The sequence below is a fragment of the Balaenoptera borealis genome (genome assembly GCF_965194805.1).
Source record: "Balaenoptera borealis genome assembly, chromosome: 5".
Classification (NCBI taxonomy): domain Eukaryota; kingdom Metazoa; phylum Chordata; class Mammalia; order Artiodactyla; family Balaenopteridae; genus Balaenoptera; species Balaenoptera borealis.
In genome coordinates, this window is record NC_138862.1 from 114,309,732 (window position 1) to 114,326,904 (window position 17,173).

The window sequence follows — 17,173 nt, forward strand, 5'->3', positions numbered from 1 at the left end:
AAGCAATAGAGCCCCAGCTCAATGGTGACGACATGAACTGGTATCACAGAGTTGTTTGTTCCAATGCTAACTCTGATATTTATTAGCAGTGAGACTGGGTTAATTACTCAACCTCGCTCAACTTCAACTTCCTCTTCTATAAAACTGGAGGTAAGAATACCATCCTAGGGATGGAGTGACTGTTAGGGGAGAGCATGAATAATGGCCCTTGATTATGCTCTGGTACTCAGGGGACGGAGAGCCCTGGGTCCCTCTCAGTCCCCTAGCACATTCTTCACATCCCTGGAACCTTGCAACCCCTGCTTCCTCTCGCACAGTCCCACGTCTCTGGTCACGCTTGAAAGCGTTCCTTCTCCTTTTCCTTCAGCCTCTGTTTTGACAGAGTCCTTCAGTTCACGGTCAAGTTAGAATCTCTTTTAATGAACTAACTCCCACTAAGCCTCTAGTGGCCAAGGATGGCAAATTTCCAGTCCAGGGGAAAAAACACTTCTCCAGGAGCCGGGGAGCCCTGGCTTCACTACAGCTCTTTCAGCCACTAGCTTTGTGGCATCATACAGGTGCTCACCTCCTAGCCCAAACGGTGCCTTCATTTGTGAAACTGCAGCCAAGGAACGCAACTCCTGAGTGGCTGTGAGAAAGCTTTCCCAGTGCCCAAAGGCCGAATCAACTAACGCTCATTTCTCTGACCATAAGGAAACTGGGCATCTGTATTTTAAAACGGGTTGATAATAAAGAGGAATCATTTTCCTAGGTTAAATTTGATGATGAGAGGTGACCCTTTTCAAGTGTCACTTTCCTTGGATATTTCCTCTTTCCCTTTCCCTCCCTTCCTCCTCTTTACTTTCCTTGTCAGGTAGGATAAACTCACAGTGGTGAATTCAGCACCAGTCAAACTGTATTACAGGTAATTTTTACAAGTCTGTCTATCCCTCGAGATTAAGAACTTGTTAAAAACAGGACAAACTCTAACTTAGCAACCTAAGTATTTTCAGTTAATGTTTGTAGAATGAATAAGCAATTTAGGAGACAGGAGGGCATTTCTGGGGTCCCAGCTATCACACCACTGAGACACCACGGTAAGGTTTAAGCCAGTGGTCCTTAATCATGGCTGTACATTATAAATTAAAAATTCCTATACCCAGCCTCCATCCCCAGAAATTCTGCTTTAATTGATTTTGGCTGGGTCCCAGGAAAGCTCTCAGACAATTCTAATGACTGCTACTCTGAGGACCATTGGTTAGTCTCTATATACTAATGCACATTCTCATTTACACATCAGTCACAGCCCTTTCCACAGTTCTTTTAAACCCAGTGTTTGCCAGTGACTTCAAGATAACCACTCACGTTATCTGTCAGTTAACTGATACTTGTGTTTCTAAACGGTCGCCTCACAGCTCCTTTCCTAGACAGTGGGAGAAAGGGCACTCAGGGCAAGGGCGGGCACAAAAAGAGCCACTGCCTTTTGTTCCCTTGGGCATGTCATCTTGGGCACACACGCAGGCAAAAGAGAAAGCAGAATGGAACAACGATTCATTGTCTCCTCATCTAACCCAAAAAACAAGCTAGAAGATAGGAAATGAATGGATGAGGCAAACAAGTAAAATAAAATAGGCGGTCTTGCCTTCAATATGCTTTATGCCAAGTCTTAGTATCTTCTAGAATAACTCATTTATACATTTATCCACCATTTATCTATTTGGTGAGACTACATGTGAGACTGCTCACATTCTGAGTGCTGCAGGGCCGCGGAGACACAAAATGAACCGGACACGTAGTCTGCAAAGGGGAATAAGGCATGCACAGAAACAGCTAGAATATACGGATAGAAGACAAAAAGGGTCATAAGGTCAAAAAGACATTCCAGGGCTTCCCTGGTGGCGCAGTGGTTGAGAGTCTGCCTGCCAATGCAGGGGACACGGGTTCGAGCCCTGGTCTGGGAAGATCCCACATGCCGCGGAGCAACTAGACCCGTGAGCCACAACTACTGAGCCTGCGCGTCTGGAGCCTGTGCTCCGCAACAAGAGAGGCCGCGATAGTGAGAGGCCCGCGCACCGCGATGAAGAGTGGCCCCCGCTCGCCGCAACGGGAGAAAGCCCTCGCACAGAAACAAAGACCCAACACAGCCAAAATAAATAAATAAATAAAATAAATTAATTAATAAAGAAAAAAAAAAGGATGTGACCTAATTATTTAAAAAAAAAAAAAAAGACATTCCACTTAGAAAAATCAGATAATAGCTTTGAAGAAGAGGTAGAATTTATACATGAGCAGTTAGAAAAGATATCCAGGTAGAGGAAATAACCTAATTTGAAGCATCAGTGACAAGTAATAAATCTGTAATAAGAGTAGTGGGAAATAAAGTTTGCAAAGTATGCTGAGTCTAGCTTGGGGACAGTTTTAAAAACTGAGTTAAAGATTGTCTACTTTCTTCTGTAGGCCAGGGAGAGCCACTGAAGGGAATCAGGGATGACAATAGCAAAGCCGTCATTTCATGAATTCATCAGACAGGAGCACAAGGGGGCCGGACATGGCTGACAGCCTGGGGAGGAGAGACCAATTAAGTAATTATTTTAATAGTCCAGGCAAGAGCTAACACAGACCTGACCATTCTCCACATCATTATCCCATCTTTTTCACAATCTCCCACTCCACCCCTATTCTAATGCACACTCACATACTCATTCTCTCTCCCTTTTCCTTTCTCTCTCTCTCCCCAGCCATACTAAACTAAACTACATTCAACCCCGTGTACAAGACATTACTTTGTCCATGTAGATCCAGTTCTTCAAATACTTCGCCTGTCCCCCATCTTTTTTGTTTGGCCTGGCTAATTTCCAGTCAGTCTCCAGTTAAAAGTTGCCACCTCCAGGAAGTTTTCTTTAAACTTCAAGCCTTTGTTTAATGCTCTGTTAGTTGGTCCCAGAGCATTCATTACACTTTATCATAATTGCTTGGCAGTTGCCTATTTCTTTCACTAGACCAGGAATGAGGCTTGAAAACCACGACTGTTTATTTTCCAGTTGTATTCTCAAAACAAGAACATCTAGAATAGTGTCAGGCTCATAATAGGTATTTACTCATTGAATGAGCAAATAAATAGTCTTATAAAGCAGAATGTATATTGAATAATATACATATAATACATGTATACTAGACATGTAATATACACACATATATTAACTGTATGTCTAACTTCTAAAACACAGCTAGAACAGGGCTTTTTCAAAACCTACTAATGTTTTGAAAATGTACTTAATTGATTATCTGCCACATTAAGCTTGATTATTTTCCAATTTCTTGCTACTTAATAACAAATTTCTGGTTCAGTCATTAGTCTGTTGTTCTATGTTTCATTGTTTCCTTAATACCAAGATAAAAACTGGCCTCCACACTACAGTCAAATCAGAAAATAGTAAATAGTAACTGTAATCTGGATACTCAGATTAGAAAATGTTACTTAGAAGTGTCAATACGGTAGGCAGCTTGGCAAAAATTCTGAGGCATTGCTCAAGGGATATACCGATAAAATGAAACTAAAAATGTTTTGGGTTTTTTTTCCCTGTTGTAATAGTTCTTGTTAGAATAGCAAGAAAAGTGGCTGATAATCAAATGGACTGATTATGCAAACAAAAAGTAACTCCTTTTAAAACCAGTATTCCATGTTATAAACTGCCAGGGTTTTGCTAAAGCATACTGGCTTACGTGGGGCAGGGGGCAGGTGCCCCAGGTTCCGCAGGAGTGCATGGGTGAGATTACCAGAGCACATGTAACACACAGCAAGAAAAGATTTACAATGTATTAGTCAACGAGTTTATTTTAGGGAAAGATTAAACGGAGAACCATGTAAGGACCAAGAAATACTTTAAATAGATTCAAGTAAAAGTTTACAAATTATCAATCGCCTTATTATTTACACTTAAAACGTGTTATCAATCATTTGAGTCTGAGCAGTCCTCAGAATACCAATGTTCTTATCTCCCAGATTTTCTGAAGTGAGGGAACTTTCAGATGACATCATCCGTTTTTAACAGCACACATATAGTCCTGCCAACTCACTACTTACTGTGGATTTGCTTTCTGTCATTTCTCCTTTTGTTTTTTCCAATAATATACTCAAAAATATGCTACACCCCCTGTGTTTTTCTTTAATATATGTCTATGGGTCCACTATGTAAAAACATCTGTCAGTTCACCACAGGCCATTTCTTATACCTCACTTTTCATAAATAAAACACTTTGCTCACACAAATGAACAGACAGTTCATTAAATAAACGGGTAATCCCCAAACTTTCTATTGAGAATTTTAACCTACGTCTTTCTTTTATCTGATTACCTATCGAAAAAGAAAAGAAAAAACACAGTGAGGCCGACCATAAATCATAACATAGGGTAAATTTTAGAAAATAGATAATCAATACTATGAAGTGTCCTGTGACACCAAGTGCAGAGGAAAAAAAGACCGGGAGTGAAGCGCTTTCTGGAGCATTTTCAATCAACCTCACAATGACCATATGAGTCACTGGCATTAACTCCATTAGGCTGATGGGGAAATTAAGGCCCACAGAGGTTTAATGACTTGCCCAAGATCACAGAAGTAGCAAATAAAGTATAAATCTAAAATCGAGGTCTGATATTAAGTCTGAGGATTATGTCCTCTATAGCGCAGCTGGCTTCTCAGGAATCCAAAAGGCCAGGAGGTTCTACTAGGTAAAACGGCAGCAAGTAACGCCACACAGGTGGGAACTTCAGGCTGTTCAAAAGACAAGAGATAAGCCAACCTGGCTGGAATGAGGGCTTCGTTCAGGAGAGGTAAATTCCGAGAGTTAAGGCGAAGTAAGTGGAAGTAACTAAATACCTGGTTAAGAAATCTAAATATAAGCAAAGAAAACCCATCCATTGAGTGCCTTTGCTGAGACCAAGTTGAATTTCAGGAAGACACTGCATAGTGAAAACGGCCCAAGTCATAAGGATGTAGAAAGACTGCACTCATTAAGTTCAAGTGGAATGACCGTCTGGTTATATTGTTCCTAACAATATAAGACAAAACAGTTGCACTAAACTGTTTAAGTGGGTTAGCATGTCAAGCTAGCACACAAATGTCCTCTGTGAAATGTATTACATACCAAAATGGCAGAGAAGAGAAACTAGACTTAAAATGATAATCAGGACTATTATTTGATATTTGAGTTTATGAAGAAATGAAAATGTACCTAGTCATTCTATTAACCCTGAAGAAATAAGATGCTTGCTTTGCAATCTTAGATTTATAAAAATAAAAATATTTCTCACAAAATAAAAACTACTTATCCATCTCTTTTTTAAAAAATTATGAACAGCACTGGTCATACCTGCAATTACGTTGCTTATTCATGTGTTTCCTTACTGACTGACAGGCTGCACTAGGGACCTAAGATCCATGAAGGCAGGGCTTGTTTCCCAGAGCTTGGAGTGAGTCACAGAGTGTGGAATAAAGGAAAGAATAGATCTCACGTAATCCTCCCCACAGTTCTATGATGGGAGTACTGCAATCTCCATCCCCATGACCTGGTGAGGATCAGCGATCCTGTGAAATTAAATAATTTGCACAAAGTCACAGAACAATTAAAGCGACAGAGACTCATCTGCCTGATTCACATGTACGGTATAAACAAATTTGGCAGGCTATGTTTAGAACTAAGACAATATCAAGTTGAAATTCAAATAGTCAGTGTTTAAAATGTAGCAATGAAAAAAAAACAATTTCCCGAGGACTCTTTTCATGGTATATAAGTGCAGTCAGACATACTTCTTATAGCTGTCACCACAGTACACATTTAGTTATACTATGGATTTCACACAAATTGATATGACATTTTGCAAATCATAAACAAAGTTGTCTATGTCACCCTTTGGGAAAAAAACTCAATTTTGCTCCAAAGTATTTGTGTTGCCACTACAAAGGTCTCAGTGGTTCTCACTTGGGAGAAAATTGTGAAGAAAATCTAGCTGATAATCTTGTTTTTAAAAGCTGTAGGTTCATCCTGGAAAACCATGTAGGATGAACTGAATGTCAGTGATAAAAATAGACTCATACTAAATTGGTTACTCTCAATAACTGTTAGAAAAGCTCTATAAATTAGACACCATTTTTCAGTAAAATTCTTAGAAAAAAATTATTTAAAATACTTTCATACTTCCTACTAAAAGTGATAATATCCATGAGGACTGAGAAATGACTCTTTTGAGAAAACAGTTTCTACAAAGAACTGGTGAACTATATATAATATTCAAATCCACTTAGCCAACTACTGCACATACATAGGAAAGAGGAAACTGTACCCACAATTTTGCTAATAACCTATTTTTTATATCTACCTATTAATAAACATATATTGGGTGTCTATTAGCTTATCATTATGCTGGATGATACAGGATAGAAAAAGAAAGATAAAATGTAACTCTAATTAGTAAAGAGAGTCAGATGCAGGAGACATGAGTGGAAGCTGACTTCATGGGAAACATCCTCAAGATGAGGTATGAATAAAGGTGGACTAAAATGGTCGAAGGACATTCTCTCAGCCCTGACAGGATTCATGCACCACCCTCCCATTCATTCTCTAGACAAGGTAAGTCAGTGGCTTTCTTACCTACTAGTTCACTAGGGTTCCAGAGACTTCTGGCTCATTGCTGCCATTTTGTGGTGGTTAAATCTCAGAAAGTGAAAGGGCTGGACTTATCATGCCCATTAAAGTACTCTGGATTGCTTCCATGTCTTGGTTATTGTAAGTAGCGTTGCTCTGAACATTGGGGTACAACATACACGTCCATCGACAGATGAATGGTAAAGAAGATGTGGTATATATATAGGATATATATATACACAAGCATACATACACAATAGACTATTACTCAGCCATAAAAATGAATGAAATAATGCCATTTGAGCAACATGGATGGACCTAGAGATTATCATGCTAAGTGAAGTAACTCAGAAAGAGAAAGACAAATATCATACGACATCACTTATATGTGGAATCTAAAAAAAAAAAAATGATACAAATGAACTTATTTACAAAACATAAATAGACTCACAGAGATAGAAAACAAACTTATGGTTACCAAAGGGGGAAGGGGGGAGGGATAATTTAGGAATCTGGGATTAACAGATACACCTATCTACTATATAGAAAATAGATAAACAACAAGGAACTACTGTGTAGCACAGGGAACTATTCTCAATATCTTGTAATGACCTATAACGGAAAATAATCTGAAAAAGAATATATATAACTGAATCACTTTGCTGTACACCTGAAACATTGTAAATCAACTATACTTTAATTAAAAAAAGAAAAATAAGGGAAGGGGAAACAAACAAAAAAAGGCACTCTGGAACCTGGGATCAGTTTTGGATATCAAAAAATCCTCTAGGATAGATTCTAGCCGCAAGATAATTTGTGATTCTAACCTACATAACAGATTTAAAAGCCATGCAGTGGCCATGAGCCCCTTCTATGTGAATTCTAGTGGGAATGCAATGTTGCCACTTTCTAGGATCTCAGAGCTATACAGGCACACATGGAGAAGGGATTTGAGGGAGGGATGACATAAGACAGGGAGACAGACCAGTAAGTGTTAGGAGGGAAGGATAGGGATGTTTATGTGTAGGAGTTCTGTTACCCTCCTATGGCATCTAGGCAAGAGATGTGGACCCCTTTTAGGAGGCACCTCAAAGAGATACGACAGAACCACTCTAGAAACTTAGGATCTCAGGCAATAAATTATATACTGCATTAACATGCTGGAAAATTCAACAGACCATCTGCATAGGCATGTTTCCTGTTAAAAACAGAAAAAAGGGGCTTTGGGATTTTCTACTCAGATGAATTCTCAGGAATATTTTTACATCTTTTATGAAGTTTCCCTTACATTACTGCAAAAAATGAGAGTAGCTACCTTTCAAAAGAACGTGACGGTATTGGCAGAGCACTGAAATATTCTGAATGGCTACTTTTATAATGTATGCTCTTTCTTCGTGTGTATCTTTCCCACCCTGAGATTATGGCTCACCCAGTTAAGGCTATTACATAATTGTGACAAAAATAGAAAGGGATTAGTTAAGAAGAAATGCTAAAGAAGACATATATTATTCAAAAATTAAAGATTAACACTTTGAATGTTTTGTACTTCTTGTTGCTACTTAACAAATGCAGAAATTCTGGGGCAGTTGTTTATTCAAAGAGGCAGAAGTAGGAAAAGTATGCCGATTTTCAAAAGCATTCCATTCATTTTTTGAGTTTTGAAATGGCACATGAAATGTAAATATGTACGAAAGGCTCAATTTGTTGAACTCTGTTCCCATTAACACCACTGCAATGGGTCTCATATCAATTTTAGTTCCCAGAAAGATGCTCTGAAGTTTTTAATAGAAGCATTATGTAGCAATAAGAAGTGGACTACATATTAACATGTATACAATATTACCCAAGTACTAAAAAAAAAATAAGGCCCATCTTTAGGGACCTCTTGTTGATATTTCTGTTTATATTGCATTATATGAAGAAAAAAGAAGTCTTTATGCCAGTACTTGCTAGTTATAAATCTCAACTGCCTCTCCATAATGTAAATTTCTTTTTCCAAAAATGACAAGACTGAATGATGTTCCCTGTATTTGTAACCCATGCTCAATAGAAGAAACTCTTAAAAACTCTGCAATACATTCAGATGATAGAAGCTAAGGGAGTGCCAATACTTTATTAGCAATTCCTTGAAAACTCAGCCTTTCCCCCCAGAGTAGAATTGGAAAGCATTCATAAGAATGTTTAAAATGGGCTTCCCTGTGAGTTGGGGTGGGAAGAGGACAGACACAGAGATACGGCATGCCTGAGGCAATTGTATGTTACTTCTCACTGCTACCAATTAGGATGTCAGCACTTCGCTGATCAAATCTGATTTTTCATTTCTGATGTATACTCTGTTTTTCATCTTGAATTATGCTAAGGTGTTCGGTATAGGAAGTAGCACTGCGATAATGCCCGTTATATGTTTAGCAGAACGCTGCACAAACAAAACCATGGCAGGCAGGAGCTAGATGCACCGAGGGTAAGGAAGCATGCAAAATTAAGCCCCCAAATATGGTCAGCTTTCCTCCCCAAAGTCTTCTGGAGCTTTAAGAAGCATTTTGGTTCCCCATGTGATTTTCAGGCAAGTTGCCTGAACCAAGTTTTCAGATGCAAATGACAAGGTCAAAAGAAGGAAGGTTTACAGGTATGAGGAGCTGGAAGAAGAAATGGAAATGTGGGAAGAAGGTCAGGAATTTGAAGGGTAATGTCAGAAATCTGTGAAGGGAAGCTTAAGCAGTTATATAACACATCTGCTCCTAGCTGTGAAGACTTCACACTTCAAACTTGGGATCGTCATTATCCAGTCTAGGAAAGGTTTAAATTTCTCCAAGTAAGTTCACCTTTATGTGTAATATTATGCTGTGAAGTTCCTTTAAAACTGATAAAGGAGACAGTGTTTAAAGGTGGGAGCTCCAAAAGGGAGAGGATATCTGCATGTGTATGGCTGATTCATTTTGTTATGCAGTGGAGGCTAACACAACATTGTAAAGCAACCATACTCCAGTACAAATTAATTAAAAAAAAAAAAAAAAAAGTGGGAGCTCAAAAAGCAAAAAGATACATTCAGGTTGAAATCCCAACCCTGCTACTTACCAGCCCTATGACCTTGTGTGTACAGTTTCTCATCAATAAAATGGGAATAACTATACTATCTACCTGATAATGTGATTTAAGAGAATTCAAATGAAAATTTATGTAAAGCCAATACCTAGCACCTAGAAAACACCAGTAGAGTGTAGTTGTTTTTCTTATTATAAGTTTATCTTGATTTGTTAGATGAAAGTTTTCTAGTCTCTCTCTACTCTGAGTTCATTTTGAAGGCCTAGGTTCATTGTTCTGGTAAGTCGGGCCTTTCTACAAAGGTCTGTGCCACTCCAGACTGCAGGACAAGGGCATTCTTGCCTGTGCCCTGTGACCCCCTCTCAGAATCAAGTATCCTAGTATTAATATTCCTGCTACCTGGGTGTGCTTCTCCACTACAAGAAAGCAGGCATGGCATTTTATTTCCAAAAACTTGATCTCAGACTAAATCACCCTTTCTGTGTTTGTGTGTGTGTAGAAAGAGAGTTACATATACGAGGGAGATGAATATACATACATACATATAGATATGAATATACATACATATATATGGGGTATGTGTATATACAGAGAGGTCTATATACATACATACATAAAGGGCATATATGGAGATAAATCCCCATTCAAGATCTATGGAATACTTCATGTGAACTTGGCAGGATTAAATAAAAGTAAATTAGGCTCTAAACCAGAAAAAGTTCATTATTAATCTTTATTAACAATATCCACATTCATCTTCTCCAGTAATTCAGATATTACTCCACCACAACCTCACCTTCCTTCCTTGCCCTTATTTTAGAGCATGATTCATGTAATAAAGATTTCTTTCAGTTAGTGAGTTAATTTACCTGTATACCTGTGTAATAATTTACATGTACATTATCAGATATGCTTAGTGGATACCTACGAAATACCGTCAATGAAGTTTCTGCATTTCCAGCTCTAACTTTCAACTGCTAGGTCCCTGAACCAGAATCATTGGCCTTTTTCCAGAAAATTCTGTGCCTCCTTCTGTCCTACCATTTCCCCATAGTGTATCTAGTCATACACCTTCAAAGTCATAAACCCTGGACTGAATGCAGGTAGGCAGACAAAAGAACTGAGCCGCAAATCGGGAGCACCCACGACCAACACAGATGCTCTTAGTATAGGAATTGAGGGTAGAACGGAGATAGAAGAAGAATATTCCTCCACTCAATTATGAGATTGGGACTTCTAGAATTATAAAAGCTGAAGATCTGAAAATGATAACGAATCTTTGTTACATTTTTTTCCACTTTTAAAATTCTATTTGTACAGCCCTGATATGAAAAGACCCTTAATATTTTAAAGCTCGACTACTGTGTCCTCTAGACCTTTGTAAATTCCCAAACATAGAAATGCCCCATTTCATCAGAGCCCCTGTTTATGTGAAGTCAGCAAGGACATACTGAGGCAGGTGGCCGACTCGGTGTCCTCTCCAGCTGAGGTACCAAGCCCACTTAAAGCACGTGACTTGCATTTCCTCCCAAGAACCAACACAATCAATTACATGTCATGAATCTTTGGGATTGTTCCCAAATATTCAAACACTGCAAGAATATATAGGGTCTAGTGAAATCCAGTTGGCCCATAAAACAGTGTTCCAGGGCCTGTGGCTCAAAGAACAGAGCATCGTACAGGGAGCTGTAGACCACCTAATTTCTGTTTTTACTTTTTACTCTTCTTGTTCATTTATGGAATGGACTTGGTAAGCTGATTTATCACTCTATATAAGTTAATAATACCCTTTTTATCACTTTTCTTAGGCTACTGGAGACAAATGAGATACAGTCAAATCTATCTACAAAGCATGTATGTGTGGTGTGTGCGTGTGTGTATATATATATATGTATACACACACGCACACACCACACATATAGACACGTAGCAAATATATATAATTTGTTTTCTATATAAATGTAATTATAAAATTATGAGAATCATATCTGCTCAGGAAACATACATGGATTAGAAGGGTAGACTGGCACTTTAGCAAGGTAAGTTTGAACTATTCAGAAATAAATGCGTTCTGTGACTTCTGATGAAAAAGAACAAAGTCATCTGTTAACCAAAAATGCAATGACAACAATTTTAAGAGACAAAGATGGTATATGAGAAAGGAACACTTTCACAGAAAATCTGCAATAGTGGAGAATAATTAAAAAGAGTGACTAAACATATTTTAGTTCTTGACTACATGAAATCACAGCTTTGAAGGAGGAAATATACAGTATCATTTACTCTTTTCACATTTTAATTTTTAGAAGACAAATTTAATATTGCAAGTCTTCAATGTAGACAATTTCTTTCTTTCCAAGGATCTGCTTTGTTAGCTTTCGTTTAATAACAGTTTTCACATTCAATACCAACTGCATTACTGTCTTGTGCTTGGTGCAGGGTTATGCTACTGCAGTGGTATAAAAATAGCAAAGGCAAAAAAAAAAAAAAAATACACAGCAGACTGGAATAGCTTAAAAATTGAAGCTTTTGGATAAAGCTCTCTGAAATAATTATAATAGATACAGCACCTGATCCTTTGCTATAAAATAGATCTTCCTTCATTATATAATATTAAAATTACTTAGGGATTCATATTTCTTTCTCTCTAGACCTATAAACTATTAAAGTTATACTGGGTCTCAGAAGAGTTCAAAATCCAAGCTGCATTGGCCTGCTGTGTCTGTTTACTTAATCTATTTTTATAACACTGCAGTAGCCAAATCCAACTTACCAAATACCTGCTTCAAAAGTGTGCACCACACTGATTCAAGAGATAAAATTTATGAGACGCTAGCTGCAAACTATGTTTATTTCTAATAAATCAATCTACTCTATACTATTAAATTCAAGGCCGTAAGGAACCATAGATACACTGCTTTAGAAGTCTGAAACATGGCCCAAAAGGATTTAAATTTTTTTTCAAACTCTGTTTGTTCGGCCAGGTAAGATAGTTGCCTACTTCACCTGTGTGAAATAACACAAGTCGCTATTCTTAGTTTGCAAATCTGAGTGTCTGTACCAATCCTCGGCAGGTTTTTTGACACCTAACTGGGTGTTGGGATAGATGTATCATCTCTACGGCAACCTACTACACAAGTATATTTAATAAAATAAATCCTCGACCTTGAACATCTTTCATGCCAAAGAACAATGCCAAATCTAACTTTTACTCTGTGAAGCATTTCTAACAATTCAATGTACCCAAGAAAAATAAGCTTGAGAGTACTGACAGAATGGGATTTGCCAATTAAAAGTTGTTGCCATAGAAACAGGCTTTAATATGTTCTATGAAAAAAAATGAACATGTTATGCTTTCTCTTGAGTCATTTACATTTGAACATAAAATGTGAAAAACACAATTACAGAGAAGGGTGTAGCTCCCTAAGGGAGCACCAAACGTATTCTCTTGTTCGTGAAAAAATAAAAGTTCCTTTTCTTAACCAAAAATGAACACACACTCTGTTTTCTTGAATTTTTCGTAGGTTATTTGACTAATATATCACTTCAGTGTGCGGGGTGATTTTTTTTCTAGAACTGTGCCTTTTTTTTTTTTTCCAAAGTACTCTACTAGATTTATATTTTCTGAAAGTCTTCAAACACTGTGCTCTTTGAAAAATAACTTTAAAAATATCTTTTGAACTACTCAAGGGGAAGATCATTACAAAGGATCCTTTGACATTCTAAAGACTCTAAATACCACATGCTAAAAAGTATTTTAAGTACATCATTGAATGTTCCTGACTGTTTACGCAAGGGATTAATATGGGTTAGACTCTAGCCAGATGACCAAAACCAGCCACAGGATATAAAATACTGAGCTACTCTATCACTTTTATTACTGTTTTACTAACATAGCCCATGACAAGAATTCAGGACATAGTGCTATTAGTGTTCAGGTGGTGACCCACAAGATAAATATTAATGTTTTGTAGAAATTCTATCATGCAGTTCCCAGACTGTACCGATTTCAGTACCACTCTAAAAAGCGAATGACACATTTAAAATTTGTTTTTTGAAAGGATCAATCTATTATGATGTGACTTGATTCATTATATATAAAAGGAAATCATCCTATGACTGATGAAAATTTTAAAGTATATATACCTTCATCAGTTGAGGGTAGAATGATCTGCTACGTGGAAAAGACACTGAATAGAATACTTAATTAATACATTAATGTTGTGTACCATTGATTATCCAGAATTAGTATGATTAGATACCATTGAAGTCGATGAAGATTTTAATCTAGTATACTTAAGATGACAGAAAGTAGTTGTTAAGAAAGAGGAGGATATTTTAATTATAGAAGACCTGAACTGAAACATTAAAAAGTACATGAGAGTACCAATCCTCTACATTCCCTTCTTCCTCCCCTGTGGGCATTCTCTCTGCCCTCAAAGAGGACTAGAGAGCACCTTGCTTATTTAAGGCAACAATGGCTCTTAAAGAACTTAACTTAAAAAAGGTCTAAATACAAGAAGGAGATATATTCTCAAAAAAAAGCATATATATAAAAATTTCTTACATTTTTTAAAAACCTTAAGCTATTTGTCTTTCAAACTGCAACAAAGATGCAAATCACATCTCAAAACTTAGTATTGTTACCAAATAGAGTTCTCTTCTGTGATTTCTACTAGAGATGTGCAACCTCTCTTGCATTACCTAAAAAGTATAAATAATCCTGAAAATTACAGCATCGTTATTTGATCTTCCTTTCAGGCCTGAAGAGTAAATAATACTTATCCAAACAAGTTCTATAAGAACATGCCCACTAAAGAATTAAATCTGCCAGATAAACAACTGGCCAACTGTGGACAACAGCTTATCTTAATGGTACAAAGTTTGGAATTATAAACTCCCGACAGCATTGGTTTATACAATTAGACATTTCCAAAGCAACACAAAAGAATGTCTGTTTGATCAAGCAAGAATGTCCTTTGCAGATTTAGATTTCAAGTTTCAAAATCAAAAGTTGGAAAGCAAACATCATAACTAACTCCACACCTGCCAGCGAACGTTGCAAATGACTTGCCTCGGTGCCCTTCCGATTTGGTTCAACAACTAGCACGGTATCAGGCTGCCTGAAAGGATGCTAAATTACTATGACTGTAATCTATTTGTTGTTTAGTTTCTTTTTCTAAAATATGTTGTTCAGAGAGTAATGTCATGACGTTTTATGGTTTTTAAATTGACAATAAGATGTGTTTTAAAAAAATGTAACTTTAAAAAATCAATTTGAATTCAGTTTGGATTCTTTTCAAACTGTACATTTCATTTTCAGTGATTTTTCTATGATTTTCTAGCCAGGCAAAAACCCAGCAGCAATATTCTCTGGGGATAAAGGGTAATTTTATATATGAAAAAGACTTTTAAAAAGTTTTTAATATACCCTAAAAATGGATAAAAAGTATAATGATTAGTAGTTTCTCCAAGAAGTATTTCCTCTAGGCAGAGTTTGCTATAGCCTAACTCCATCTACCACCCTCTCCCAAATGTAACTTTTCTTAAAATAAAACATTATGAACTTCTGTTGTACACTAAGCATATGGGGTCTGTAATCAAATACAAATTATTTAAATTTTACATTTTGAAAAGTAACATGAAAATGTTAGTCACTTTGTTACCGAAATAACAGGTTACAAAGTCAAACTCTCATTTAATCTAAATATATAATAAATCTAATAAACAGTAAATCTCAAACTCCCTTTAACTGTACAGATTTTACTTAGAGGCTAGAGATCTGCTGAATGCCCATTACATGCAAAGGGAATCTGAGGCGAGTGAAGGTGAAATCACTAATTCTCTTAGTCACAGATTAAAGGTACACTCTCCAAATTCATCATTTTTGTTAGGTGTTATTTCTCCAACATGACAGCAACACATGCTTCAACACACGTTTCAACACAGTTTTCAAGGCAAAAGGACCCTGAAATATACCACAACACACCTACATTCTGAAAAGTGTTCATGTCGCAGCCTCAGTATCAATACAATGCAGAACTGCCCAGAGGATTCCTCCAAAAACAACCGGAGTAGGGTCACTTGGGAATTAGCTCCACGGCAGCTATTCCACAGGGATAACAAACCTTTGTTGATCTTGTTACAATGGCTCCTTTACACCAGCTCATCTAATCTAATTTAATGTATTCTCTATTCATGAAACAGTATTTCTCTATAACCAAAGTTTTCAGATCTTTGCTATTTTCAGAATACTTTCTGGCTCTGTACAGGGCATATAAACAGCTCTTAAGCTGTGGAGGCTCAGAGACACCCCTGTATGCTATGGGCTCACTCTTCAGGAAACCGCACATGAAGAATTAACATAAAATATTAGGGCCTCTGAATGCCCCCATTGAAACTGTGAACTCCTTCAGGAGTTCTGTGAACTCTGTAAGACTTCCCGGTTTAAGGCAGAATTCCAAGCTCCACCCGTTGTAATAGCTGTTACAGACTACAGAAAATAGACTCATCTAAGCACACAAAAGCAAGTCCATGTGCACAAAATCGTTCTCTGCAAGCTGTCTGATGGAGAGGCTTTTAGTGGGTAATAGAAGGAGATTCTAGAGAAATTTTGGTAGAAACTTCTCTCAAAGCAAAATGCTAATAATACCTTAGAGGACAGCCCTTGTCTCCTGGGCCCCTTGAGTCCAGAGACGGGATCAGGCAGGTCTTCCCTTTTCCTAGTTGTGAGACTGGAAGGATGGCCCCACTCTCTCTCAGGTGAGAACCACTCCTTGAAAGACATGTTAACGGGAGACCAATAATACGTGGAAACACCCTGATTAAGTATGGAATGGGAATGATAAACAAAGTAAAGCAGCATTATGGAACTAAGAATGCTATGACAAAAAAAACCCGAAACCCAAAAAACAAATCACCACCACCACCACCACCACCACCAAAACAGCAACAAAAAAACAAACAAAACGAATTGCAGAAAGTGTTAGGATAACAAAACCTGAATTTAAAAGGTAAGAAAAATAAGAGATCACCCCTGCCTGATGTAATAAGAAGAGAGAACAGAACAGAAGGACCCCTATCCAACTCCTACTTACATTCTGTCATTAAGGACAAGTATCTTTATTTTTTTATTTTTTTGGTCTCACCATACGGCTTGCAGGATCTTAGTTCCCAGACCAGGGATTGAACCTGGGGCCAGGGCAGTGAAAACACCGAGTCCTAACCACTGGACCACCAGGAAATTCCCAGGTATCTCTAAACTGAAAAATATGAAAGCTATAATGCACTCTGCCTTCTTGCCTGGGTTACATACCCGGTAACATTCATGGACAGGAGAAGTACTAGAAAAATGAAAAAGAGCCTCTAGAAAAACACATTTTCCCATTTATTTTGGATTTCCAAAGTTTTATTTTCTGTTTCACACTTCAAATTACTTGAAGTTTTAGGGAAAGGGCAGGATAAATCTTACTTTCATTATCTCTCTAGTTCCTCTTACTAACACAATGTA

At 37.4% G+C, this 17,173-nt stretch overlaps 1 protein-coding gene across 16 annotated transcripts in view; it reads right to left on the reverse strand.

The window, feature by feature from the left end:
• Positions 1 to 17,173, reverse strand: part of MBNL1 (muscleblind like splicing regulator 1) — a 177,898-nt gene that overhangs the window by 54,344 nt on the left and 106,381 nt on the right. For 2 of the 16 annotated variants that reach the window (XM_082394409.1, XM_082394399.1), the window contains exon 1: positions 16,316 to 16,334. The exons of the other annotated variants lie outside the window; for them this stretch is intronic. The gene's annotated coding sequence lies outside the window, so the exon portion shown is untranslated. Of the gene's footprint in view, positions 1 to 16,315; positions 16,335 to 17,173 lie in introns of those variants that run through there. 16 annotated transcript variants of the gene reach the window in all.